This window comes from Pongo abelii, chromosome 12 (assembly GCF_028885655.2).
Source record: "Pongo abelii isolate AG06213 chromosome 12, NHGRI_mPonAbe1-v2.0_pri, whole genome shotgun sequence".
NCBI classification, from domain to species: domain Eukaryota; kingdom Metazoa; phylum Chordata; class Mammalia; order Primates; family Hominidae; genus Pongo; species Pongo abelii.
In genome coordinates this window covers 40280549-40306694 of record NC_071997.2, presented here as the reverse complement: position 1 = coordinate 40306694, position 26146 = coordinate 40280549, and positions in this window count along the sequence as shown.

The following is a 26146-nucleotide window of genomic DNA, read 5'->3' as shown; positions in this document are numbered from 1 at the left end:
GCTCACGCCTGTAATCCCAGCACTTTGGGAGGCCGAGGTGGGCGGATCACGAGGTCAGGAGATGGAGACCATCCTGGCTAAGACGGTGAAACCCCATCTCTACTAAAAATACAAAAAATTAGCCGGGTGTGGTGGCGGGTGCCTGTAGTCCCAGCTACTCGGGAGGCTGAGGCAGGAGAATGGCGTGAACCCGGGAGGCGGAGCTTGCAGTGAGCAGAGATCGCGCCACTGCACTCCAGCCTGGGCGACAGAGCAAGACTCCATCTAAAAAAAAAAAAAAAAAAAAAAAAATAGTGTTTTCAGCAAATGGTCCTGGAACAACTGGATATCCACAAGCAAAAAAATGAAGGTGGACCCCTACTTCACTCCATATACAAAAACTAACTGAAAATGTATAAAAGACATAAGACGTAACAGTTAAAACCACTAAAGTCTCAGGAGAAAACACAGGAGTAAATGTCCATGACCTTGGATTAGGCAGAGGTTTCTTAGGTGTGATGCCAAAAGTATCAGCAACAGAAGAAAAAAATAAATTGGATCTTGCCTTAAAACACAGATGGCAGAGAAGAAAAAATTACTTCATCAAAATTAAAAACTTTTTTGCTTCAAGGAGATCATCAAGAAAAGTGAAATGATAACCCGTAAAATGGAGAAAAGCATGTATCTGATGAGGGATTTGTATCTAGAATACAGAAAGAACTCTTACAACTCAATAATAAAAAGAAAAAAATTCCATTAAAAAGTAGATGAAGGTTCTGAATGGTGAAAATATATATATATGTATATATATATACATATATATATACATACACAAATAGCCAAGAGCCACATTAAAAAATATTGAACTTTGTTTGCCAGCAGGGAAATGAAAATTAACACAAAGAGATATCCCACACACCTATTAGAATGACTAAAATAAAAAAGGCTGATAACTAGCAATCGTGCTCCTGGGCACTTATTTATTTCAGAGAAATGAAAACTTACATTCACACAAAAACCTGTACACAAATGTTCATAGCAGCTTTATTTGTAATAGCCCCAGTCTAGAAACAACCCAAACGTCCTTTGACAGGTGTCTGGTTAAACACACTGTGGCACATCCATCCCATAGAACAGTACTCAATAACAGAGGAATGAACTCCTGATATATACACCTTGGACAAATTTTCACAGAGTTATGCAGAGTTTAAAAATCTAATCCTAGACTGGGCACGGCGGCTCACGCCTATAATCCCAGCACTTTGGGAGGCCGAGGCAGGTGGATCATGAGGTCAGGAGATACAGACCAACCTGGCTAACACTGTGAAACCCCGTCTCTACTAAAGATACCAAAAAACAAAAAACAAAAAAAAGCCAGGCACAGTGGCATGTGCCTGTAATCCCAGCTACTTAGGAGGCTGAGGCAGGAGAATCTCTTGAACCCGGTAGGAGGTGGAGGTTGCAGCGAGCTGAGATTGCACCATTGCACTCCAGCCTGGGTCACAGAATGAGACTGTCTCAAAAAAAAAAAACAACTCTAGTCCTAAAATGTTATATATGGTGTGATTCAATTTAAATAGTACTCTTGAAGTGACAAAATTTTAGAAATAAAAAACAGATTAGTGGGCCACGGGTTAAGGAGAGGAGGAACAGGAGAGAAGTGGGTTTGGCCAGAAAGGGCAGCATGAGGGATCCCTGTGGGGAAGGAGATGTTCTACATCTTTTCTTTTTCTTACCTTTGTTTTTTTTTTTAAAGAAACGGGGATCTCGCTGTGTTGCCCAGGCTGGAGTGCAGTGACTCCTCTAGCATTTAGAGTACCAGATGGCAGAGGTGTTAGGTATCTGCATCCACATTGCTCCAATCATCTAGGTGGGGCTCTTTTATACACCTTGTCACCAAAGATAAAAGGAATTGTTTATAAACAATTGTTTATAAACAAGGTCAGAGTGGGACTTGTGATTCCCAGGTTGGGGTTTGTTGCTGTGCCTTGTCTTCCGTCATAGCGGCATCTGTGCATCTTTATCCTCCACGCGTCTCTGTCAGTCCATAGGAACAGAACGGGTTGCTAAATCTGATAGAGAAGGCCTTTACTTTTGTTTTGGCAGTTATAGGACTTAATTTTGCAACCTGGCCAAGTTAGTCCAGAATTCTAATCTATCCACATGTGATCTTTGGTATCTGCTGGCCTCATAAAGGAAGGAAGGAAGCTTCTTCTGACTTGGGAGCCCTTTGTAAGATCTGGTGATTTGGCAAATATTTATATCATGAGAGTCAGATCAGGACCGTTTTTGACCTTTGTGAGATTTGTGACGTTTGTGAATGTCAATGCTGGAATCAAAGCACAGGGTTTGATTGCAATACCTCATTGGTATGTTACCTAAGAAAAAGTGCAGCATAATTTCTGCTTTAATGTAGAAGGAAAAAATATTTTAATGACTTTATCGGAGCAGAGACAGTCCTGGAGCTCTCATAAAGATTTCTCTGTGTCTAATTGATTTACTTTAAAGACAATAGCATGACACTGTTTTCTCTTGTCATACGTCTATTTTCTGGACTTTATCTACCAGACACTTATAATGGCAGAAGCAAAAATAAGTTCACATTCTTTTGAATAACCTAGATTTTGCTTAACCAGTAATCAGATTGATTAATTATCATAGCGAGGGTTTGAAAGACTAACGTAAAATGGTTCCAGGTCTGTGTCCAACCTGTTGGAAAAATAGTAAGTGTTAATTAGAGCAAGATACAATTTCAAAAAAAAACATTTATAGTGGAGGGTTAGAGAGAGAATAGGATAGACTGAGAAAGTCCCTAGTCAGCTTTTTAACAGGCCATCAACAGACAGGAAAAAAAAATTGTCAACCAAAAAAAGAAGAGGTTTTTTTTTAAAAAAACAAACAAACAGTTTTTAAAGGTAGAGTAATACAGAGTCCTAAAACAGGGAGAACACAGATGGAAGTAAACTTTCTTGATCTGTGATCTTGGGAAAACTGTCTACTTTGAAGAAATACCATCTAAAGGTCACCTGTAGGGGTGCTTTTCCAATTCTCTTGAGAGTGCTAAGCAGGATCTGGCTTGGTGTGACTTGCATGAACGAGGAGTTGTTTTATTTTACTTTGATGGTAGTGTAAGTAGTCAGCAGTACTTCACATGGACCTTCCAGTGAGGTGACAGTGCTTGCCTTTTTCTAAAAACCTTTGTGTACACATCATCTCCTGGCCAAAAAGCATGGCAAGTCTTGTCAGTTGGTGGAGATCACACCCTTTTTATCTGTTGATGATAAGCTCCAAATATATTAGTGCCCGTATATAGCTAGTCATAGCATCAAATTGTTCACAGGTCCCCACAGTGCTCATTCAACCCAGGAATGGAAGATTTAGAGATGCCAGCCAAACACTATTTCCAAAGGGGTAATCCATGTCTTTTATTCCGAGTATTCTAAATTTCTATAAGGGCCAGAGGTAATGCTTCAGGCCCTTTAATTCTGGTGTCTAGACAGACTTTTCTCAAATTCCATTTAATGTTTAGATTTTTATGCTCCACTTGCCCTGGGGATCGGGAATGGTATGGGCTATAAAATTTGGAGTGCCCTAGAGTGGTTGCAGGCAAGTCATTTATGCTGTAAAATGAGTTCCTGGCTGGGCATGGTGGCTCACACCTGTAATCCCAGCACTTTGGGAGGCCAAGACAGGCAGATCACCTGAGGCCAGGAGTTCAAGACCAGCCTGGCCAACAGGGTGAAACCCCATCTCTACTAAAAATACAAAAATTAGCCAGGTGTGGTGGCAGGCACCTTTAACCCCTTCTACTTGGGAGGCTGAGGCAGGAGAATCACTTGAACCTAGGAGGCAGAGATTGCAGTGAGCCAAGATGACATTGCTACACTCCAGCCTGGGAGACACAGCAAGGCTCCATCTCAAAAAAAAAAAAAAAAAAAGAAAAGAGTTCCTTGGTCTGACAATCCATAAAAGGATGCCAAAGCAATGAAGAATCTGTTATTAATGTTTGCACCACATTGTGGTATCAGAACAGCAAGTGGGACAGCATTCAGTCCATTCACTAAACACAGACAATAGCCAAACTGAGAATAGCCTAAAGCTGGAGGTCAACCTGTGAAATCCACTTGGACTGCTGCAAGGGAAAGTGTGGGCCTTCCTGAAGAAGGGTGCTTTCCTCCAGAGCTTTGGTGAGATTTTCAAGTAATGCATTGGGAAATAATTTGGTCAGAAATTTTGTAAATCTTAGGGAAAAAACAATTATTGTTTAGTTCCTTAACTGACGCCCCTCTGCAAACCAAAAGGTTAAAAGAAATGGGCCATGGAAAGTCTATCTTTGGGGCATATGCTTGTTAATAATATTAGTCAGGGATAAAGGCAACTTAATAAATTGTGTGGAAAATGAATACAGGGGTTCATTTTGGGCTGTGTACTTGGCAGCCTTGTGTTCCCTATCGTTCCCTAAAGATATAGTATTAATCTCCTTAGTGTGGGCCAGAAAATGAGCAATAGCAATTTTAGTAGGAAGATGAATAGCATGTTTATTACAGGCAGCAACTACACATTCATTGGCAATAGGAGTGCCAGTGGAGGTTAAGAATCTACAGGCTTCCTAGATTTTGCTGGCAGCATGACAGACTCTGAAAGTGTATCTGGAGTCAGTATAAATAATGGCAGTTTTTATTTTTTGTCAGTGTGCAAGCTCTAGTAACAGCTTTAAATTCAGCAGATTGGCCAAATTCAAGGCAGAGGGTATGTCTCAAGGGCTTCACGCAGGGAAACTATGGCATAGCCATTTATGCTGTTCCCCTTAAAATTTCATTTATGGGAGCCGTCATAAGATAGAAATCTGGGTTTGTTACAGGTAGTTAGATAAGGCAACAAGTGGGGCAGGAGAAGGCTCTCCCCCGACCCATTAGAAATGTCAGGTGATTGTTCAGTGATTTTCACACTTCCTCTCTAAAAATGATAATTTGGCAGCCAGGGAGAGGCCATTTCCTCATAGTCTACACCTGTTGAAATCAAAATATTAATTGAACGTAGACCCCAGTGAGAAGAAACTTCCTGGGCATGCACATTAAGAGACAAAAATGGCAAAGTATCTTCTGGGCACACTCCACGAGAAAAGGAAGAAAGCCTCAGATGGGCAAGTGTATAACCCCCTAAACACAACGAGCTGTTCAATTCCAAAGGGTACAGAGAGCACTGAGCATGCAGGAAACTCTCCCTACCGGAAGAATCATGGGAGAGATGCAAACCTATAGAGTCCAAAGATCAATGTTAAATGCATTTTTTGCTCTCCTTTTCTCTCTTTGACTTTCAGGCGCCCACTAGGATCTCTTCCAAGGGTTCTTTCCTTTCTTTCCTGTTCTAAAGCCTGTTTAGTAAACTTCCATTCCTGCTGTGAAACATGCCTTGGTCTCTTTTTCTGCTTTATGCCCCTCAGTCAAATTCTTTCTTCCGAGGAGGCAAGGACTGAAGTTGCTATGGACCCATACAGATATGCCACTGGTAACTCGGGATAACTCGGATCTCTGCCACCGCTAACATGTTGTCTAAAGGAGTGTCTGAGAGACCCTCTTGTGGCTTTGAAGCCATTTCTATAGCTGCTAGGCAATCCTGTGGAATGGGATGAAGATGTCCATCATCAGGGAGGGTAGGAGCATAGCAGGATTTAAGGGATTTAAGGTGCTACGAAGATTAAGATAATAGAGGGATTGATTAAGATAATAGAGGGATTGATTAATAGGACTATTTATATGTAGTGTGTCTTCGTGTAGAGAGGTGCTGTGCCTTAGGAACTTGTAAGAGCAGAGAGAGTGTGGGGAACACAGAGGCAAATGGGGGAGCCTAATGTAAACGTGCTGGCTTTAGCAATTAGGGGGCAGCTGCTGACACTGCACGTGGGCATGGAGCATGCCTGCTGCCACAGGATCCACTTGGCATGAGAAATATGCTACAGGGCATATCTGAGAGGCAAAAGCCTGGCCTAGAAAACTTGAAGTAATCCCATTATCTTCATGACAATATAGGTGAAAAGGTTTATCAAAATTAGGTAAGCCTGGGGTGGGGCGGGCAGGGGTGCAGACCATGCTAACTTTAAGGCTTCAAAGGAAGTTAATGCCTCTAAGGACCAGAGGATGGGCTCTTGACTGGCATGTGGGGAGAGAGCATACAGTGATTTGGCAATAGCAGCAGAATTAGGAGTTCAGTGCCAGCAACAGTTAGCTACCCCTAAAATTTACCTAGCTGCTCTACCAAGTTGGCTTTAAGGATTTGAGATAATATTAATGGGGAGTCACAATATCCCTGATGCATGTATGTCCATGTTAATTGTCCCCCTTTAAATGTAATGCAAAGAGAAAGCCAGAGGCAATTTCTGCCCATTGTGGAAGCTCAGGCCTATCACAGAAATACAGATGTCCAGGAGGGATAGGAGAGCCAGAGATTTGAGAGGGCAAGAGAGAAGAGGGAGATGCCCCAGGACTGAGGCTGGGGAGAGAGGCAAGGAGCACTGTGGTCATGATGGCTCCCTCCAGTCTTTCTGGGTGTGCCCCAGGGGTTAAAAAGAAGCCGAAACCCTCAGCACCAGTGAGAGACAGGACTAGCTGGATTTCCTAGGCCAACTAAGAATTCCTAAGCCTAGCTGGGGAAGGTGACTATACCCACCTTTAAACATGGGGCTTGTAGCTCAGCTCACACCAGACCAATCAGGTAGTAAAGAGAGCTCAATACCAATTAGGCTAAAAGCAGGAGGTAAAGAAATAATCAAATCATTTATTGCCTGAGAGCACAGGGGGAGGGACAATGGTCAGGATATAAACCCAGGCATTTGAGCTGGTGGCGGCAACCCACTCTGGGTCCTGTCTCCTTCTATGGGAGCTCTGTCTTCGCTCTATTAAATCTTGCAACTGCACACTCTTCTGGTCCGTGTTTGTTCCTGCTCGAGCTGAGTTTTCGCTCACCATCCGCCACTGCTGATCGCCGCCATTGCAGACCCACCATTGACTTCCACCCCTGTCGATCTGGCAGGGTGTTCACTGAGCTTCTGATCCAGTGAGGCGCCCATGGCCGCTCCCGATTGGGCTAGAGGCTCACTGTTGTTCCTGTGCAGCTTAGTGCCCGGATTCGTTCTAATGAAGCTGAATACTAGTCGCTGGGTTCCACGGTTCTCTTCTATGACCCATGGCCTCTAATAGAGCTATAACACTCACTGCATGGCCCAAGGTTCCATTCCTTGGAATCCATGAGGCCAAGAACCCCAGGTCAGAGAACAAAAGGCTTGCCGCCATCTTGGGAGTGGCCTGCCACCGTCTTGGGAGCTATAAGATCAAAGACCAGCCTGTAACACCAGCATTCCCAGCCTGACAAAGATCCCAGGTCCAGACTGGAAACCCATCCTTAGAGCCTCCAGACCAGAAGAGGCCATGTGCTTAAGATGGCTGATGTATCTGCAGAGAGAAGAAGGGCCTCCCCGGGGCTTTGGTGCAACAAAAGAACTGAGAAAAGAACTTTTATCTGAAGAATGTGAGTTTTTTTTTAATTATCAGGCCAAAGGGACTTTAAAATGAGACAGCAATCACCTCTGGCTTTCCCCTTGAGCTATGTGTTCACCCCTTGAAACTGCTTGCTATTGCCACGATGAAGGGGGCCAGCTCCTCCACACCTGTAGGTGTTTCTCGTCAGGTGGAACGAGAGACTGAGAAAAGAAAAAAGAGACAGAGACAAAGTATACCGAAAGAAAAGTGGGCCCAGGGGACCGGTGCTCAGCATACGGAGGACCCGCACCAGCACTGGTCTCTGAGTTCCCTCAGTATTTGTTGATCATTATCTCTACCATCTCAGAGAGGGGGATGTGGCAGGACAATAGGGTAATAGTGGGGAGAGGGTCAGCAGGAAAACATGTGAACAAAGGTCTCTCTGTCATAAACAAGGTTAAGAAAAGGTGCTGTGCCTTGATGTGCACGCATACAAAAATCTCAGTGCATTAAAGAGCAGTATTGCCACCAGCATGTCTCACCTCCAGCCCTAAGATGGTTTTCTCCTATCTCAGTAAATGGAACATACAATTGGGTTTCACACCGAGACATTCCATTGCCCAGGGACGAGCAGGAGACAGATGCCTTCCTCTTATCTCAACTGCAAAGAGGCCTTCCTCTTTTTCTAATCCTCCGCAGCACAGACCCTTTACGGGTGTCGGGCTGGGGGACGGTCAGGTCTTTCCCTTCCCACGAGGCCATATCTCAGGCTATCACATGGGGAGAAACCTTGGACAATACCTGGCTTTCCTAGGCAGAGGTCCCTGCGGCCTTCCTCACTGTATTGTGTCCCTGGGTACTTGAGATTAGAGAGTGGTGATGACTTTTAACAAGCATACTGCCTTCAAGCACTTGTTTAACAAAGCACATCCTGCATAGCCCTAAATCCATTAAACCTTGAGTCAACACAGCACATGTCTCTGTGAGCACAGGGTTGGGGCAAGGGTTACAGATTAACAGCATCTCAAGGCCGAAGAATTTTTCTTAGTACAGAACAAAATGGAGTCTCTTATGTCTACTTCTTTCTATATAGACACAGTAACAGTCTGATCTCTCTTTCTTTTCCCCACACCAAGAGTAGTTGTAAATTAGCCTAATAATACCACGCCAGACACTGCAACCACATGCTATAGTTTCATAATGTATAGCAAATCACTAACTTGTGTTATTTCTATAATCCAGTGAGAATTCCTAACAAACAGCTTTGTATCAGCCACTTCCTATCCCTCTATTTTCCTTTAAAAACCCACTTGTAACTGCTGCTCATTGAAATGCATATTCAGGGCAACTTGAATCTATACTCCAGTATAGCAATCCTCAAGCCTGGCCCAAATAAACTGTCTTCTTACATGTGTTTTGCCTTTTAGGTTGATCCAACTATGGGGACTTGGCCATAAAAATGACTTGAACCACACAAATGTCTGAGGTTAGGTTTTTTTTTTTTTTTTTTTTAAACCAGTGCAGCAGGATGGAGTTGAATGGCAAAATTAGGGTGATTTCATATAGCAAAATATGTTAGATTTTTTTGCTCTCCTGAGTACATGGTTCACACCCTATTGTTAGGAATAACGCTCAAAATCCTAAAGAAATTGAACACTCGAACAAAGGATTCTTAGCAAAGCAATTTTACCTCTGTGCAGAGGAGTGCCTCCTTGGCCAGTCGCCATGAGAACACACCTGAACAAAGGGCACAAGAGCCTTTACTCCTGACGCAAGTCCTGCCCCTGTACCCTTTCCCCACTGGCCGGGGTCGGGTCTTACAATCTAAACTAATCCCAGTTGGCTAAACATTTGAATTTTTTTAGATAAGGTGGGCACATAAAAGAAAGTGGAGAGGAAGGGGAAGGGGTGTCTGTAATGAACTAGAAAGTTAGTCCTCTTTCCAAATAAGGAAAGGAATGTGAGCTGGTACTGATAACGCCTGGTACTGTGGCATGCCTGGGCATCTAACAAAGGCAAAAAGGAAAAAAGGAGAAAAAGGAAAAAAGGTGGGGGGGGGGGTACTATAAATTAAAGAATAAATGATTGATCAGATTATTTGAAGAGAAACCTCATCATGAGGCACTATCTTGATGGCAGCACCTTATGTGTGCTAGTCCAGCATCACACTGTGGCCTGGAAAAAAAACTGAGGCAGGGCTTATACAATGAATAATTCATTTGAGCCAAATTTAAATGCTATCGCCTGGGAAATACTTCCAAGTTAACTTGGGAAGTGTTCCAGAGAACAAAAGAGAGGCTGAGCCTTTGGAAAAAAATATATATATGACAAATCAGGAGAGGGCTCAATTACAAAAGTTGTTTTTCAGCCATTACAATTGGTGTGATCATCTCTAGAGCAGTCTCGGAAGTCAGGGTATTGCTTGTCAGTCAAAAAGGCGGTCTGTAGTCAGGGACCTCCTAGCTCAGAGGGAGGCAGGCAGCTGGAGTTCTGGCCGTCATGCATTCTCCCCTTAAGGCGTGCCTGAGGCTCAGCTGAAATGGCCTTCCTGCTCCATTTTAGGTGCCTTTACTAAACCATTGTCATTTTCCTTCCTCAACGCTTTCATTCACAGAGCACCTTGAGATAGCTCAGTTGATCCTCCATTATTCATCTCAAAGATTAAGGGGCCTGTTGAAACTCATTTGAGATTCACACAGTGATGTGCTGGTGTATGTTTAACAACCAGCTCTCCAAAAACCATTGTATATATATATGCATACATTCATTATAAAACATTTTTGATATGAGGAATGTATGCCACACTACTTACAAATAATAATAAAGTATACAGTACTCTTAGTTGTAAATTCCATATTGCCATTTGATTCTCAAAGAATGCTTTTGTTAATTCTTGACAAATTATTGTTTCTGTAGCCAACCTATCTATGGGTACAATTGACAAATAAGAATAGTTCCAATATAAATGATAGTTGATATTTTCCTTTAAAGAAAAACAATGCATAAATGCATACATATGTCACAACTTTACTCATCCATCAATAACGTGAGCAACTTTTTTGCTGAATCAGATAATGGTTTTTAAATTTTGAAAGAATATTCAAAATAGCAGAATCTGAAAGCATCCCAGACCACAAATTTGCCCTCTTTAGAGTAATTTTCAACACTTAGAATGCAGATACAGATCATGCTTTATATAAACCACAACAATTTATCTGGTTTGTCAGTGTGCAGATGAGAACCACAATTATTGTTTTCCAAAGAAGAGGGCTTCCAGACATTCATAATGAGGGCTGCTAATTCACCCTAGTGTGTAACCTATGCAAGACCTCAGAAAGGGTGAGACAGTACTGAACCACTGAAACGTCACCTCTCCTGACCAGAATTGTGGCTATGTGCAGAAATCAAGCTGGAGGGTGGGTTTATCTTCAAATTAACTCATTTCCTGGTGGCAGTTAGTGACGGTAAGGACACAGAAGAAAGATGGGTTTAATGGGTATACTAATTTCAGATTTATTTCTGCTGATTTTGCAAAGCTATGTTTTGTTTTGTTTTTTAGTTTTTGAGCTAACCTCTTCTCTGTGGGAAGAGAAGTTTCGCATTCTGTGTGGCACAGCAGCAACTGCCCCAGGATACTGCAAATTCCTGAAACCAAAGCTGGAACCAGTTCAGAAGGAACAGGAACCTTTGAGGTATGGATAAGGTGATGGGGCACAGCGCTGAGGTGCTTAACTAATGGGGATTCGTGGGGTTGGATATCTGGATTTTTAACAAGTTTCCAAGGGGATTCAAATGTATATCCAAGGATAATAATCTGGTCCGTGTGTTTAAAATCACAGCCTTTAGAGCCAGACAGGCCTGAATTTGGTTACATCTTGGCCTCACAATAGAAAAGTGATTTAGGGAAATGATGCAATCTCTTCATCCGTAACATGGAGTTAATAATAACAGATACTTCACAGAAGGATTGATGGAGCAGAGGAAGTAATGTTCATATGATGTCTGGAAGAAAGCAAGCCCCCAAGAAATGATTGTCATTGAGACAGCCAGGTGGGAAGGGGTCCCCAGAGAAACTCCAACCTGCCTGCACACTGGAGTGGAGTTACAGAAGTTCACACTGTTTGCAGCCCGGAGGAGCCTGGCCCCTTCTCTTCCTGGGTGGAACCTGGGATTCAATCTGCAAGGCAGGAACTGCACCAGCAGGGACTCCAGCTTTGTGGAGGGTCCCTGTTTCCCATTTTTTCCCCTTTTTGTCCAATAAGCTCCATTTTTTCTCACTCTTCAAAGTGTCTGCAAGCCTAATCTCTCATGACCTTGTGACAAGAACCTGGCTCTTAGATGAACTAAGGAAAAAGTCCTACAACATTGTCATGACCATCACCATTATCATCATTGCTATTATAACCTTCATCACCATCACCACCATATCAGCAACATGATCATCAACACCATCATCATCACCACCACCACCATCACCATTATCTTCATCATCACCATCATGTCATCATCACCAATCACCATCACAAATATCATCCTCATCACCCAAAATCATCACCACCACAATGACCGTATGACTTGAAATGGCCAGAGTCCTTCTCTGATTCTCACTGTCCCCTTCTGAAGTCAGGGCTCATGCATCAAAAGCTAAAAACAAAAACAAAAACAAAAAACAGTTCCTGCTTCCCAAGCCCATTAGATTCAGACATCCTTAATTTGTTGGAGCAGTTGCCTTAACAAAAAGCCATCCATCCACTGGACATCTGCCATAAGCTCACCAGTTTTTGCTTTATGTGTGGAGTGGGAATCAGATTTTATCAGTGCTAACATGGAAGCCGCACCTAGGAGCAATTAAAAGGGAAGTGGCGGCCAGACAGCCGCCTGCAGCCCTAGCTGCCCTCCCTTGGAATCTGGGAGAGGTCTGAGTATCAGGTCAGGTTTGAGTTTCAGAAACGGGCCTGAAACCACCCTTGGCTTTGAGGTTCTGACAGGTAACTTGGCCGGGTCTTCTTGTTCTCTTGAGGCCTTGTGTTGGTGAGCCCCCTGCTCCACAGACCTGCCTTAGCCAGGCAGACTTGGCTCCCAGCCTCCCTTTCCACACTACAAATTGAGTTTTAATTGGCAATTCTTATCTATAATTAAGAACAATTACATGAATTCCCAGGAATTTTTTTTACCAAGTAGATAAAAAATAGATCCACCTGGGTTCTTTTTGGGACGGTAAACTTACTTGATGCAGTGCAGCAGATGGGGCCATGCTGATTGGCAAGGCAGAGGCCAGGCCTTTGTGGGATGCACAGCACAGAGACGGTATTTCTCCTGCCCCTTCATTCTTTACCAGGATGCCTTTTGGAGTGCATTCCAGTGGGGAGGCTAGGTCTGGGGCTCACTTCCGGCCTCCATCTGAGAGCCCGGAGACCGGGGCAGTTGTTGGGACGGCCAGTCCAAAGAGAGTCCTGGGCCTGACAGCTGATTAAACACCCATGTGGGTGACAGCAAGGATAGGGGACCCTGTACTCTTCTCAGCATGTCTCTCACTGCATGACCTGGAGCACATGACCTTACCTCTCTGCCTCTATTTATCCACTGGAAAATGAGGAACTTGTCCCAGACCAGTGGTTCCTCAAACTGTGTTCTTTGAGCCCTGGGGGCTGTGAATGGGACTCGCAGGGGCTGCTTATGGAGGAGGTTCAGCACAGCAGGGGCCCCTGGGCCCCCACATGCCTTCAAGCCAACCAGAGCTGCTCCACTCAGATCTGCTTTGTTTACGAGGAGTCTATATCAACCTGAAAAATAAACTTCTGCGGCTGACAGAGATGTTGTGTTGGGGCATCTCTCACCCCTTCCCTGAGAACTCACTAGGTTCCTACCATATGCCAGGCACCATGCTAGGCACTGGGGCCACAGAGGACAGACTAACCCGGTCCCTGCCCTCCTGGGCTTGGAGTCCAGTGGAGAAAGACGGACAATCTGTAAACAAACAAATAAGATGAATAATGATGGGACTGAGTGCAAGTGGAGAATTAAAACAATGTGGTAGACACTTAAGCAGAACTCCAAGATGGTCCTTAGTGGGTGAGGAGCAGAGGGGCAGTGTTGTGGCTGGCCATGGGATGAGGGAGAGTCCCACAGCTGAGGCCCAACCACCAGTGTCCCTGTGTCTCAGAGCGGCCATCTCTGGGCAAATGCAGGGGCCTCTACGTTCGAGTCCGGAAGGTCCCTGGGGAGCGGGCCACAGTGAGCATTGAACCATAGTCTTCACCCCACCCCTGGAAGTGTGTTGAGTCCGCATGGGCTCAACTCAACCCCACACAGACCGGCTTCCACCACTGGCTTGTAGGGACACCTCATGCAGGTCACTGTTCTCCCTGCATGCACAAAGATGACACCCCTAGGCAGGGTTGCTCGTGGGAAGAGGCCAAGCACGGGGCCTGGCCCACAGTGGGGCCACATAATTGCTCACCTGCAGCCCTAGCTGCCCTCCCTTGGAATCTGGGAGGGGTCTGAGTATCAGGTCAGGTCTGAGTTTCAGAAACGGGCCTGAAACCGCCCCTGGCTTTGAGGTTCTGACAGGTAACTTGGCCGGGATGCAGGTGTTCATCATTGCTTCCTGGGGGCTAGTCTGGGACCTTTAAGTCAACCCCTTTAAGTCAAGCCCTTAGGGACATGAGTCAGACTTTGGCATCTCTGCCTCCCCCTCACAGCCCCTCTATTCTGCAGACAAACAGCAGGTGCCCAATAAATGCCCAGGGCATTGAGAGGTGAATTAGTAATGATGCCAAGTGTGCCTGTGCAGGCGGGCCCCACTCAGAGCACTCCTCCTTTAGCCCTCCCACAGTCTAGCAGGTGGGCTGTCCCAGCACCTCTGCTTGCCAGGCAAGGGAATTGAGACAGCAAAACAGTAAGTTATTTCCCAGACCCCACAGCCGGCAAGTTCCCAGGGGACTGGAGCCTGGCAGTCTGGCTCTTCTGGAAGGACAGGGCAGGAGAGCAGAACACAGAACACGTCTCCCCTCTCTCTTCTGATGCTCTCAGGGAGGTCACATTTCCCTGGGGCCCTGGGAGAATCCTGGGTCAGATTACAGCAGCACAGGTCACCTGCTCCAGCCCAGACAGGCCCAGGATCTGGCCCATCCACTGGCCCGGCCCTTCCTGGCCACCACTGCAGCATGTCGCAGCCTGGGCTCTGGGTGGGCCTGGTCCCTCTCCTGGTTGCCGCCACTGCAGGTGAGTCAACAGTGAGACAACACAGTAACAACACCCTACACAGGGCCTAGAGCCTACACCTGCGTTCTCTGTCAGCCTCATCAGCTCTATGCAGTGAGGACGCAAGGCTGAGAGAGGTAAATCGCTTGGAAGAGGGCATGCCTGCAGTAAGGATCAGGTCCAGGTAGGAAACCAAGACATAGCCTTCACTGCTGCCGGGGAGGTGCCTGAGGGTGGGGCGGGAGGGGGCACATGCTCACCAGCCTCCCCTTTCTGGGTTTCTCTGACCCACCCTCTGTTCCTCGTCTTCAGGCTTCAGCTCTCACCCCTGACCCAAGCGAGGCATCTCCCACACAGCTTTCCTCCCTTCTGGGGCTCTCAGGGACGGCTCCCTCCCTCCGCCCACTCTGCACCTTTTCTGGAGCCCCTGAATCCCATGCAGCCTCAAGAGGTTCCTGATGCCCTAATGGATGTTAGCTTTTCTCTGTGAATTGTCTGTCTCCTTTCCTTGGGAGGGAGCAATGTTGGGCTTCACATGACACAAGTACTAGGAGTTTGCTTTGTCAAAGGAATGCATATGATTTTTATATATATGTATATATATGTGTGTGTGTGTGTGTGTATATATATATAATATTTTTCATTTATTGCCTATAATTCAGAGGTAGGTATTGTGTCCCATTTTTGCAAGTGGTAAATCAGAGTCTGAGAGAAGTTGCTAACTTGCCCAAGGTCACCCTGCAAGTGGGTGGTAGAGCTGGGATTTCAGCCAGATCTGTCTGTCTGTCCCCAGAGCCTGCGGCTTCCCCACTGGTACCTGGAGCCTCTCAAGGCCTCCAACAGGGTTTGCTGAGCAGTTTCAAGATAAAGCTCAGTCAGCCCCTCACTTGGTCTTCAGTCCCGAAGGAGGCCACAAGCTGCCTTCGTGCCCAGCACAGGTTTGGTTTGGGTAAGTGGCTGAGGATGAGGCAGGAGCCCACACCAAGATTCCTGACTTGCCAGGGACACAGACAGGGTCTCAGATGCACTGCACCCACACCCAGGCCAGCCCTCCCTCCAGGGCTTCAGGGTAGCTTTGTGAGGTCACTCAACCTCTTTGGGTCTCAGCCTCCCCAGGTGTAAATGAGAGTGTTTCTGTGCCAGGAGATGAAATGTCAGCTCCACTATTCTATGATGTTGATTGCAGGGCGCCCTGAGCTCCTGGAAACTCTAGGAGGTAATGATGATAACTGAGCCCCTGTGGCTTCCTTCCAGCTCAGGTTACTGGGCTCCTGGGCCTCACAGCCAGCCTGTGGTCTGTGTTACATGACCTCCCTGCTTTTCTCTCCCTGCAATTCATGCCAGTTGTGTCCTGAGCAGCCGACCTTGGCACCAGCCACCACGTCCTGGGTCCTCAGCGCAGGCTTGCTGTTACAGCTGCCAGGAATTGCAGTGTTGGGCTAAAGTCACACCAATGGAGACGGCCAGCTCAGAGGGGCCATCTGCAGAGATGGACAGGAAGCAGGGCTCTCCTACAGGCTCTTCACTCTTTGCAGGAATGGCTATCCCCTTCCCCCAAGGTGGAGCTGACAGCCACTGCCTGTGCCTTGTTGTCTGCCCGGCAGGCCAGCACTCCATGGCTGGGAGCAACCTGCAGTGCCCGATGGGCTTTTAGTAAGGAGCAGACATCCCGGTGTTCCAGGAAGATAGGAGGGGAGGGAGGGAGGGGCAACACTGCCTAGGCAGGTTCGTTCCACAATGGGCCTGAGTGCAAGGGGCTCCCAGGGGGATGAACGCTGCCTGGAGATGCGTGCCAGGAGTCTGGTGCCCAGAGCCACCAGGGCCCACCCCAGGATATAGCCCCTGAGACTTCTGACCTTGATGGAGGGTGGGTGCTATGCCAGAAGTGAGCTCTGGCCTGGCTGTGCTTCTCACCTGTCCTGTGAGCTGGGCGAGTCACCTGGGAAGTGGGGCTGGCGGTCAGAGGTGCTGCTTTCGAAGGACATTCTCTCCCCACTCACCATCAGCAGTTACTGCTGCTGTGGCCTCCACCCTTGGACCAGATGAAGGAGTTCATCCCTCTGCCCATGACCCCACTGCTCCGACCCCTCCACCTGGGCCCCCACGGTGAGCCCAGATTGATCAGACTGGTCTGGAGCCTGCACTGACACCCCAAGGTCTGTGTGGAAAGACCCTGTCCTCAGGCCTTTCGGCATTGACACCAGCTCTGAGTCATCCAGTTGGGGACACCCTCCTTTCTCCATCTCAGCCCATCCAGTTGGGACAGGCAAACATTCAGCCAGGCAGTGGGGCAGGCAACCGTACATGCCAGTTTATGTGACGGACCTCCATGCCATCTTTGCTGCCCTGGCTGGGCACCTCCTCGGCACACAAGGCCTCTCCTCAGCCACTTTGTTTTCTCTGGTCTCTGCAGCTGCTGGAATGGAGTGATGGCTTTGTGGCTGGGCCCACCAGCACCTGCAGTCGGCTCCCAGAACTCACAGACAGCGAGGACTGCCAGGTGACCCCAAGGGGAGGACAGCTCTATCTCAACCATTCTTTGCTGGGGAGAGAAGCAAGGAGGTTATGGGGAAGTCCCCAGAAGAGGCTAAATCTCTGGGGATCAGAACTAAGCCTCATTCTCCATGCCTCACGTATGAGGTGTGCATGAGGTGTCCATTGCTGTCCTTGGGGAGCAGCCAACACCTCCTGCCCACTCTGACCTTGTACCCCAGGACTTGGCTAACCTGGAAATGAGCTTAACCCACCTCCAGGGCTGCTGTGGGGATGGAATGGGAGGATGCACAGGGAAGTGTGAAGAGGCTCAGAGCCACCATGCCCATGCAACACTCAGGAGAGAAGCCATGGAGATGGGTGCACAGTGATATGCACACTCGTGGCAGCCGCCTCATGACCCAGCCATTCCCACACGTGCCATGTGTTGCCAGGTGCCCTGTGTGTGCAGTACAGGTGCAGAAGAGGACCAGGCAGGCCTCCTGGGAGCTGGCTATGCCCCTGTGGTGTTCTAGAACAGCTGCAACTGCTGGGACTGCAAAGCCACAGAGAGTTGGAGGAGAAGGCGAGAGCCTTTCCTTAGCCCCAAAGCTCCACAGACCACGTGAACTAATTCCTGCTCACTACCATGTGCAGGAAATTTTCTTTTTCAGAGGAAGTTGGAGGGACAGAGAGCTTGGGGGATCCACAAAGAGTCTCGGCAGAGTGAACACCTAAGCTGAGGCCCCGACTCAGCCATGTGCAGGTTTGGGTATCAGTCACCATCCCGCTGCCTTCTCACCCTGGGCCCTGTTGTCCCTCAGCAGTGCCCACCTGGATAGGAGCCAGGCCCGCAGTGCTCCAGCTGCATTTTCTGCTCTCTGCACTACTTCACAGGCAGAAGCCCCAGCCGCCAGCCCTGCCCCTCAGGTAGGTGTGACTGGGCTTCCCCAATGACATTCCAGAGGCACCAGACCCTGGAGTGAGCTGGGAAGGTCCTTGGGTCTCCTGTGTTTGGACTAGCCTGTCCATACCCCAGGAACCCAGGTGGCCTCTGAGGGGTACAGCCCAGCTAGCCCAGGGCCCAAACACACAAAGAACTATCAACACAGGAAGTGGCGCAAATGAAATAGATGATTCAGAAGAAAGAAGTATGCAGAGTGTTGGGGAATGGGGTGTTGGAGGATGGCTGGAGTCCTGTTCTGCTCCTGGCTAGGGTGTAGTCTTGGCAGACTGTTGCAGTTCTCAGTGTACAGGTCCTGTTAAATTTATCCCCAAGTAGTTCATGTTTTGGATGATGTTGTAAGTGGAATTGTATTTTTTATTTCCATTTCCAGTTGTTCATTGCTGGTAGTGATTTGTGTGTACTGACCTTGTATCCCTCAACCTTGCTTACTTCATTTATTTGTTATGGTAGTTTTTGTGTAGATTTTTTAGGGTCTTCTCTGCTGGTAATCATGTTATCTGTGAATAAAGATGGTTTAAATTCTATCTTTTCCCTTTTTTTTTTTTTTTTGAGATGGGGTTTCACCTTGTTGCCCAGGCTAGAGTGCAATGGTGCAATCCCAGCTCACCGCAACCTCTGCCTCCCGAGTTCAAGCGATTCTCCTGCCTCAGCCTCCTGAGTAGCTGGGATTACAGGCATGCACCACCATGTTTGGCTAATTTTGTATTTTTAGTAGAGATGGGGCTTCTCCACGTTAGTCAGGCTGGTCCCGAACTCCTGACCTCAGGTGATTTGCCCACCTCGGCCTCCCAAAGTCTTGGGATTACAGGCGTGAGCCACCATGCCTGACCAACTTCTACTTTTTCAATCCATTCACCTTTTGTTACTTTTCCTTGCCTTATTATACTGTCTAGGGACTCCACTACTATTTTGAATAGAATTGAACATCCTTGGCTTGTTCTTGATCTTAGGGAAAAAGCATTCAGTCTCTAATCACAACGTATGCTGTTAGCTGTAGTTTACGGATGCCTTTAATCAGGTTGAGGACATGCTCTTCTATTTCTTGCTGAGAGTTTTATCAGGGTTGGATATTTAATTTTGTCCTGTGTTTTCCTGAACCTATAGGGGTAAGCGTATGGATTTTCTCTCCTTTGCTCTGATAAGGTGGTGAGTATCATTGTTTTTTGGATGTTAAACCAATCTTGCATTCCTGGACTTCATGTGGTTATGATGTTATCATTTTCACATATCATTGAATTTGATTTGCTAATATTTTTGTAAGCTTTTTTTAATCTTATGTGTATGAGAGATATTGTTCTGTAGTTTTTTCTGGTCTCTTTGGTATCAAAGCAACACTGGCTCAACTAATTTTCCCAGGAAATTAGTTGCAAAGTAGTCCCTGCTCTTCTCTTTTTCTGGAGGAGTTCATGTCTATCTGGTATGAGTTCTCTCTTGAGTAAGTATTGTATAGAGCTCAGTAAAGCCATAGGGCTTAGAGATTTCTTGGTGGAAAGATCTTTATGAATTCAATGTCTTTGATACATTTAAGGCTATTCAGGTTTTTTATTTCTTCTTGTGACAGTTCGGGAATTTGTGTCTTTCAAGGAATCTGTTCATTTTCTATTAGGTATAAGGTTGATTGTCAGAGAGTGGTTCAGGCCACACGTTTACTACCCTTTCAGTGTGTCATCTGCAGTGAGAGCTCTTTTTCATACCTGATATTGGTACATTTTGTTCTCTTTTTCTCTTTAGCAGTCTAGTTAGGGCTTTATCAATGTTATTTATCTTTTAGCTTTTGGTTTTATTGATTGTCCTTATTGATTTTTCTATTTTATTAATCCTGATTTAAATTTGCTCTCCTCTTTTTAGCTTCCCAAGGTGAAAGTAGATAGTTGATTTTACATCTTCTTTGTTTTCTGATTAGGCATTGAATCCTGTAAATTTGAATCTATGCACTACTTTAGTTACATCCCACGCACTTTATGATGGTGTGTTTCTGTTATTACCCTTTGAGTTAAAATGCTATCATCTAATTTCCGTGTGATTTTTTGTCTAATGGATTGTTTCGGTGTATGTTTGTTTCATTTCTAAGTGTTTGGGGCTTTTCTGGGTGTCTTTGATTTCTAACTGAACTCTATTGTGATCAGAAAACGTACTCTCTAATATTTTGATCTTTTGAAATTTATCAAGACTTTCCTTATGGCAACCTGTGTGAGTTTGGAAGGTTATTTAACTCTCCTCAGGCCTCACTTTCCTAATCTCTAAAGTGGAATTGATCATAACAGTGCCTGAATGCTTCTATTAGGTGAAGTACTACATAGAAAGCTCAAAGTCAACACTCAGTAAAAGGTAGCTACTGCAGTTAGAGCCAGACTGGTTAATAGCTACCAATTTAAATGCAGAGCTCCCAGTTGGGGCTGGACCTCTGCATCTAAAGAAAATAACAGGCATGGAGCACCTCACCTCGGAGACAAGAGCTTTGTCATTTCTCATAGGTAAGGAGCTCCTTGGCCAACCCTGCAACCCTCAACACACGCAGCCCCTGTTCTTCCCACCTCTCCAGCTCCTGAGTGTTCCACGGCCCCACCGTTGCCTGTGTTCTTAGAGGTGGGAGCAGGTAACCCAGACAGCAGCAAGCTGGGGAGAGGCCAGGTGGGGTCAGTCTTCATTCCCAACCTACAGATGACAGACAGGAAAGATGAGTGGTCCCCTCACCAGCTACCATGGATGTGAAGTAAGCACCTTCTCAGGGAGGATGTTGGGCTTCCCAGCCCACCCAGAGGTGCACAGACGACACCATTGCCGTGCAGAGCTGGGTGTGCAGTGACAAGGAGCAGGGGGACACTGAAGCCTGCGGGAGGCGATGTTATGGAGAAAATGGGGACACCAGAGACTGCCGGGTTCTAATAACCAGGGCTCCCCAGGCTGAGAGGGGTGGCTGGAAGAGAGGAGCCCAGGAGCTGGGCTTCCAGGCACCCCTGCTGACCATCAGCAGTGCTGCTGAATGCCAGGAAAGCCACACTCAGGGGTCCAGCCAGGGCCCGGCAGGCCCCAGCCTTAGGAATTCCATGTTCTCTGGGCTCAGCTAGGAAAATCAGGACCCGTACAAGTTTAAAGGCAGCCTGGATTATTCAACTTAGAGCTTTAGTCAAGACAGAGGAACGATGTGGCTGGAAATCACTAGCACAGAGGATGTGAGCCATGGAGACATCCTTCCAGATCTGAGGATTAGGAAGGGTGGGGGAGGGGAAGGGCATCTCAAAACATTCATCATTTTCATTATCGTTAACTTTAAGACTGTGTAGGTTCCCCCTCAACCCCCCTACAACGGCAAAAGATTTACCTCCTCAGTTTTGTTCAGGGTGAAAATGAAATGTGCCATTCATTCCCAGTGCTCTGGCCACAGGGCAGCAGGGGCGATGGCACAGAGGGGAGCCCAGCACAGGAGGGCAGGAGGGAAGCGGCTCAGACACCATGCGAGCTAGGTTCCCTCATCAACTCACCTCCACTTCTGCAAGGCATTACCACCCCCACCTTGAGGCCCTCAGCTTTCCCTTTGCCCACCCACTCTGGTGTGTGTCGGGGGCAGGCCAGGTGCCAGGTTGAGGAGGGGGCCCCTGCAGAGGAGGGGGCATGGGCTGCAGAGCTGCTCCATGGGAAAGAACAGGCCCTGGTGCCCACTTTGCTTGTCAGTAAGAAGTGGGGGCCTCAGCTAAGTGTCTGGTGGTCTTGGAGGGGACCACAGGTCACACTGCAGTGACAAGGGGGGGGCTGAAGGGGCAGAAGGGGAAGAGGAGCAGAGCTGACAGGGGTCCCAGCATCCTTCCAGCCCTCTGTGCACCCCCACTTCTGTCTCATGTGCCAGGCCCTGGGGCAGCGCTGAGGGTCCAGGTGCTCCCCATCCAGGGGAGAGGCAGACGCCAGAGCTACCCTAAATCTGCGACCTGCGAAGTATTGAATCAGGGTGGAGACGGCCCTTGAGGCTCAGACGAGGCATCCCTGAGAGTCTGTCTGCTCAGGGAAGAGCCCAGGAGGCTTCTTCCAGGCTGGGAGAGCTCCCCACAGAGGAAGCAGCACTGTGCAGAAGCAGAGAGTAGAGCCTGTGCTGCTCTACCCCGCTCCCTGGCAGTGATGGCACATGGGCCCGGGGTGAGACCCAGCCTCACCCTGCTTGGTGCAGACCCCCTCAGAAGCCACTCCAGGTGCCAGGCTTCCAGCTCACCCTCCACAGCGAGCAGACTCCCCAGGGGATGAGGACCTCCCCCCTCACAGGCTATTTCCACCCGTATGGTGCTACCTTTGTGCCACGCCATGCCGGGAGCTTCAAGGACAAGAGAGAGGTGCCCCACCAGGACACCAGCTTCTGCTCAGCAGGTCAGTTCTGGATTCTGCCTTCTGCTTGCAAGACAGGAAGAGTGGCCTTGACTCTGACCTTGCTGATTGGGTGCTTATCAAACGCTCACAGAGGCTGATGTTAAGGGACTGACAGCAGCCCGGGCAGCGAGTGTCCAGGCACCAGTCAAGGGGTGAGCCCCAGGAAAGCCACACCCGGGGTGCAGCCAGGCCTCATCAGGCCCCAGCTCTGGAAACTCCATGTTCTCTGGGTTCAGCTGGGGAAATCAGGACCTGTATAGAAAGTTCAAAGGCAGCCTGGATAATTCAACCCAGAGCTGCCAGTAAAGACAGAAGGTTGACGGGACTGGGAATCACCAGTGCTGAGGACAGGAGAAAAAGAAATGAGAAGTTTTAAAGTAAAGAGTGAGAGTGTCAGTAGGTACATAGGAGGGCTTTCCTGGGAGCGGTCAGAAGACTGGGCCTAGAAAATGCCAGGCCAGGGATGGCCCAGATCTGCTATGCACAGGCTGTGTGATATCAGTAAGGTCCTTCACCTCTCTGAGCCTCATCTTTACACTAGAGGCAGTGATACCCCTTTCCTGGTAACCAGGGATGGTGGCAGCTCCTGCACTCCCAGGCCCATGGGAGGGTCAGGTGTGGCCAAGGCCTGTAGAGCTTTGGCTACTTTTCTTGTCACTGCTTCCCTTGAGAGAGAAAACTGCTGTCTCCCCAGTTCTCAGCCTGTGTCTTCGGTACCCTGTGGGACACTTCTGCCCCAACAGAGCCACCCGCCCCATCCCATGCCAGCCGGGTACATTTGGCCCCCACTTAGGCCAGGATGAAGCCACAGACTACACCCCTTGCCCAGCAGGCAGGGCCTGTACCCAGGCTGGGCTGACACAGCCCAACGCAGCATGCTCACCGGAGTAAGTGCCAGCCATTTCTCAATGATGAGTGTCCCGATGCGGGCCAGAGCCGTCCCCCTAACACCCTTAGAGAATCAGTCCCTGGTCAAGGACAGACTTCTCCCAGCCTCCAACCCTCTCAGAGTTCAGAGAGGGCTGCACCTTCAGATCAAGGCTCTGTCTCAGCCAGCCCAGGGCTCCAGGACTTGCCCCCGAGCACCAAGGCCCAGCACTGTCTCAGGTCCATCCATGCTCAGGAGACGTCTAGGGAGCTGTCTTCCTGGCTTTGTCCATGGGGAAAGTAGCTCAGAGAGGCCAGGTTACTGTGCAGACTCACAGAGCAGGCCGGGGGCACGGTGGGATCTGGCCATGACTCTCCAAGATGCCGGGCTCTGTGTGGTGGGCACCAGGTGCCAACTCCCCTGCAGCTGTAGGTATGCGTGCCCTTCAGGCTCCTCCAGTCCCCATGCTCCCTCCCATGCCTGCCCTCCAGGGACCTTCAGCAACCTCAATGACCTCTCCGACTCGTCGCAGTATGATATTTGCCCCGAGGGACTAGCCTGTCCTGGGGGTAAGCGAGGAGGGGACAGTGGCCTCACCACCTCAAGACCCTGCCTTTGGGTGAAAAACCAGTTCCACCCCGGGACAGGGAGGCCAGGACAACAGACCTTGACCCATAGCCCCTTTGTTCCTCACAAAGAGCATTGCCCATCCCTCCATGGGGAGCCCAAAGGATTGGGCCATTAAAAGCAGCCTGAGTCCCGACTCTGCTGCCTTGGGTACGGTGGCCTTGGAGGTTGTTAATCCAGATACCCCCTGCCCCAAGGCAAGGCCCCAGCCCGTGTCCCTGACGCCTGCCAGGGGTTGTGGCTGGAGAGGGGCAGCAGCCCTTCAGGTCTAGTTCAGTACTGTGTTTGCAGGAACCGGGGGCCCAGACTGGCCCCCCATCCCCTGCTCAGCTGGCCATTATTGCCCTCCCGGCACCAAAAAGCCAACCCAGTTCCAGTGTCCTCCCGGCACCTGGAGTAACCAGACTGGATTGACCATGAGCGAGGAGTGTGTGCCCTGCCCCAGGGGCTGGTTCTGTGTCAGTGGAGCTCAGGTGCCCTCAGGGACATGCAGGGCCAGGCATTACTGCCCACGACGTGAGTGGGGCCAGACTCTGCCCTGGCAAGGTTGCAGGCAAGTGCCAGGAGAGGGTGCCATGGGCTGGCCTGTGCACCTCCTCTGGAGCAGATGCAGCAGGAGAAGCCTGGTGTGCAACGGGATAGGTGAAGGTTCCATTTCAGGACCACCTTCCTGAGAGGAGGGCTGGGAGGAGCAGGAAGCTCGGGGAGGCTGTGGGGACAGAAGCCACCAGCAAGCTGGGGGCTGGAAGGGATTGGTAAGCCTTGGAGCCTCCTAAATGGGGGTTCCCAGGTGTCTCAGCCCAAAGCACAGCTTCCTAAAGACTGTGTCTTGGAGAGTGACACCCCCTCTCCCTGCCCCATCCCCAGTGGCCTCCCCTGGGAACTGTCTCCAGGCAGCAAGTGAGGAGCTGGTGTGCCAGTGATGACACAGGTCCGACCCCTTTTTCTTCCTCTGAACCCCTCTTCTCTCTGAAACAGAGATGAAGTGGGGGACACAGTTCCCCTGCCCGGCAGGCACCTACAGCTCCCAGGCAGGCAACGGCCAGCTCGAGGACTGTCTGCCCTGCCCCCCAGGGCCTTCTGCCCCAGTGGGGTCCCTGAGCCGGAGCTCTGCCCACGGTAAGGAGACCGCAAGTGTGGTTGTTATTGAGGTCAAATCGCCACATTCATTGTGTGCCTGCTGGAGCCCAGCACTGCACACTGGTACCAAGGGAGAGGAGGGCCCAGCCTGCCCTCAGGACCTGGCCACCTTGCTGAAACAGGACACACAGGAACAGGATGAGCTCAACCCAGGGCTCCAGGTGCCCCAGGTCAGGGGCATCCCTACAGCCAGGATGTTGAACAAGGGGGAATCACTCTGGGTTACAGTCAGTGGAAAAGCCATCAGCTTGAGGTGACTCAATTCAGCCTTAAAAGATGGGCAGAGTGCCGGGCACAGAGGCTCGCATCTGTAATCCCAGTGACTGGAGTAACTGGCCTGGGTTGACCATGAGCGAGGGGTGTGTGCTGAGGCAGGAAGATTACTTGGGGCCAGGAGTTTGAGAACAGTCTGGGCAACATGGTGAAACCCCGTCTCTAAAAAAATATAAGAATTAGCCAGGCATGGTAGCCTGTAGTCCCAGCTACTCAGGAAGCTGAGACGGGAAGATCGCTTGAGCCCAAAAGTTCCAGGATGCAGTAAGCTATGATCGTGCCATGGTACCCCAGCCTGGGCAACAGAGCAAGACCTCATCTCTAAAATTATAAAAAAATTTATTTAAAAGATGAGCAGAATCCAAGGAGGGATGTGAAGGTATCCCTGCTGAAGCAGCCCCGCTCCAGCCCACCACCCTGAAAAAAGAAGCTGTTTCAGAGCTGCCCACTCTAAAGGCCAAACCCCTCCTAAAGCTAATTCCTGCAGAGATCTCTGCAGAGATCATTTGGCCCAAGCTGTGGGATTATCTGTGGATTTTACTGTTTTATTAAAATGTGCCTTTTATTCCTCTGGTCAAAAAGAAACTTAGGGTTTGTCTTACTAAAAACAAAGCAATACACATTCTTCATGTAAAAAGTGGAAATGACATTGATCAAAACAAATTAAGATCAAATGCAGATTTCAATTTTAAAAAGCCAAAATCACAAAATCACAAAGCATAAATAGATATTTATAAAACTTGAGAGAATGTGGAAAATCTAAGCCTGGGCAACAAAAGTGAAACTCCA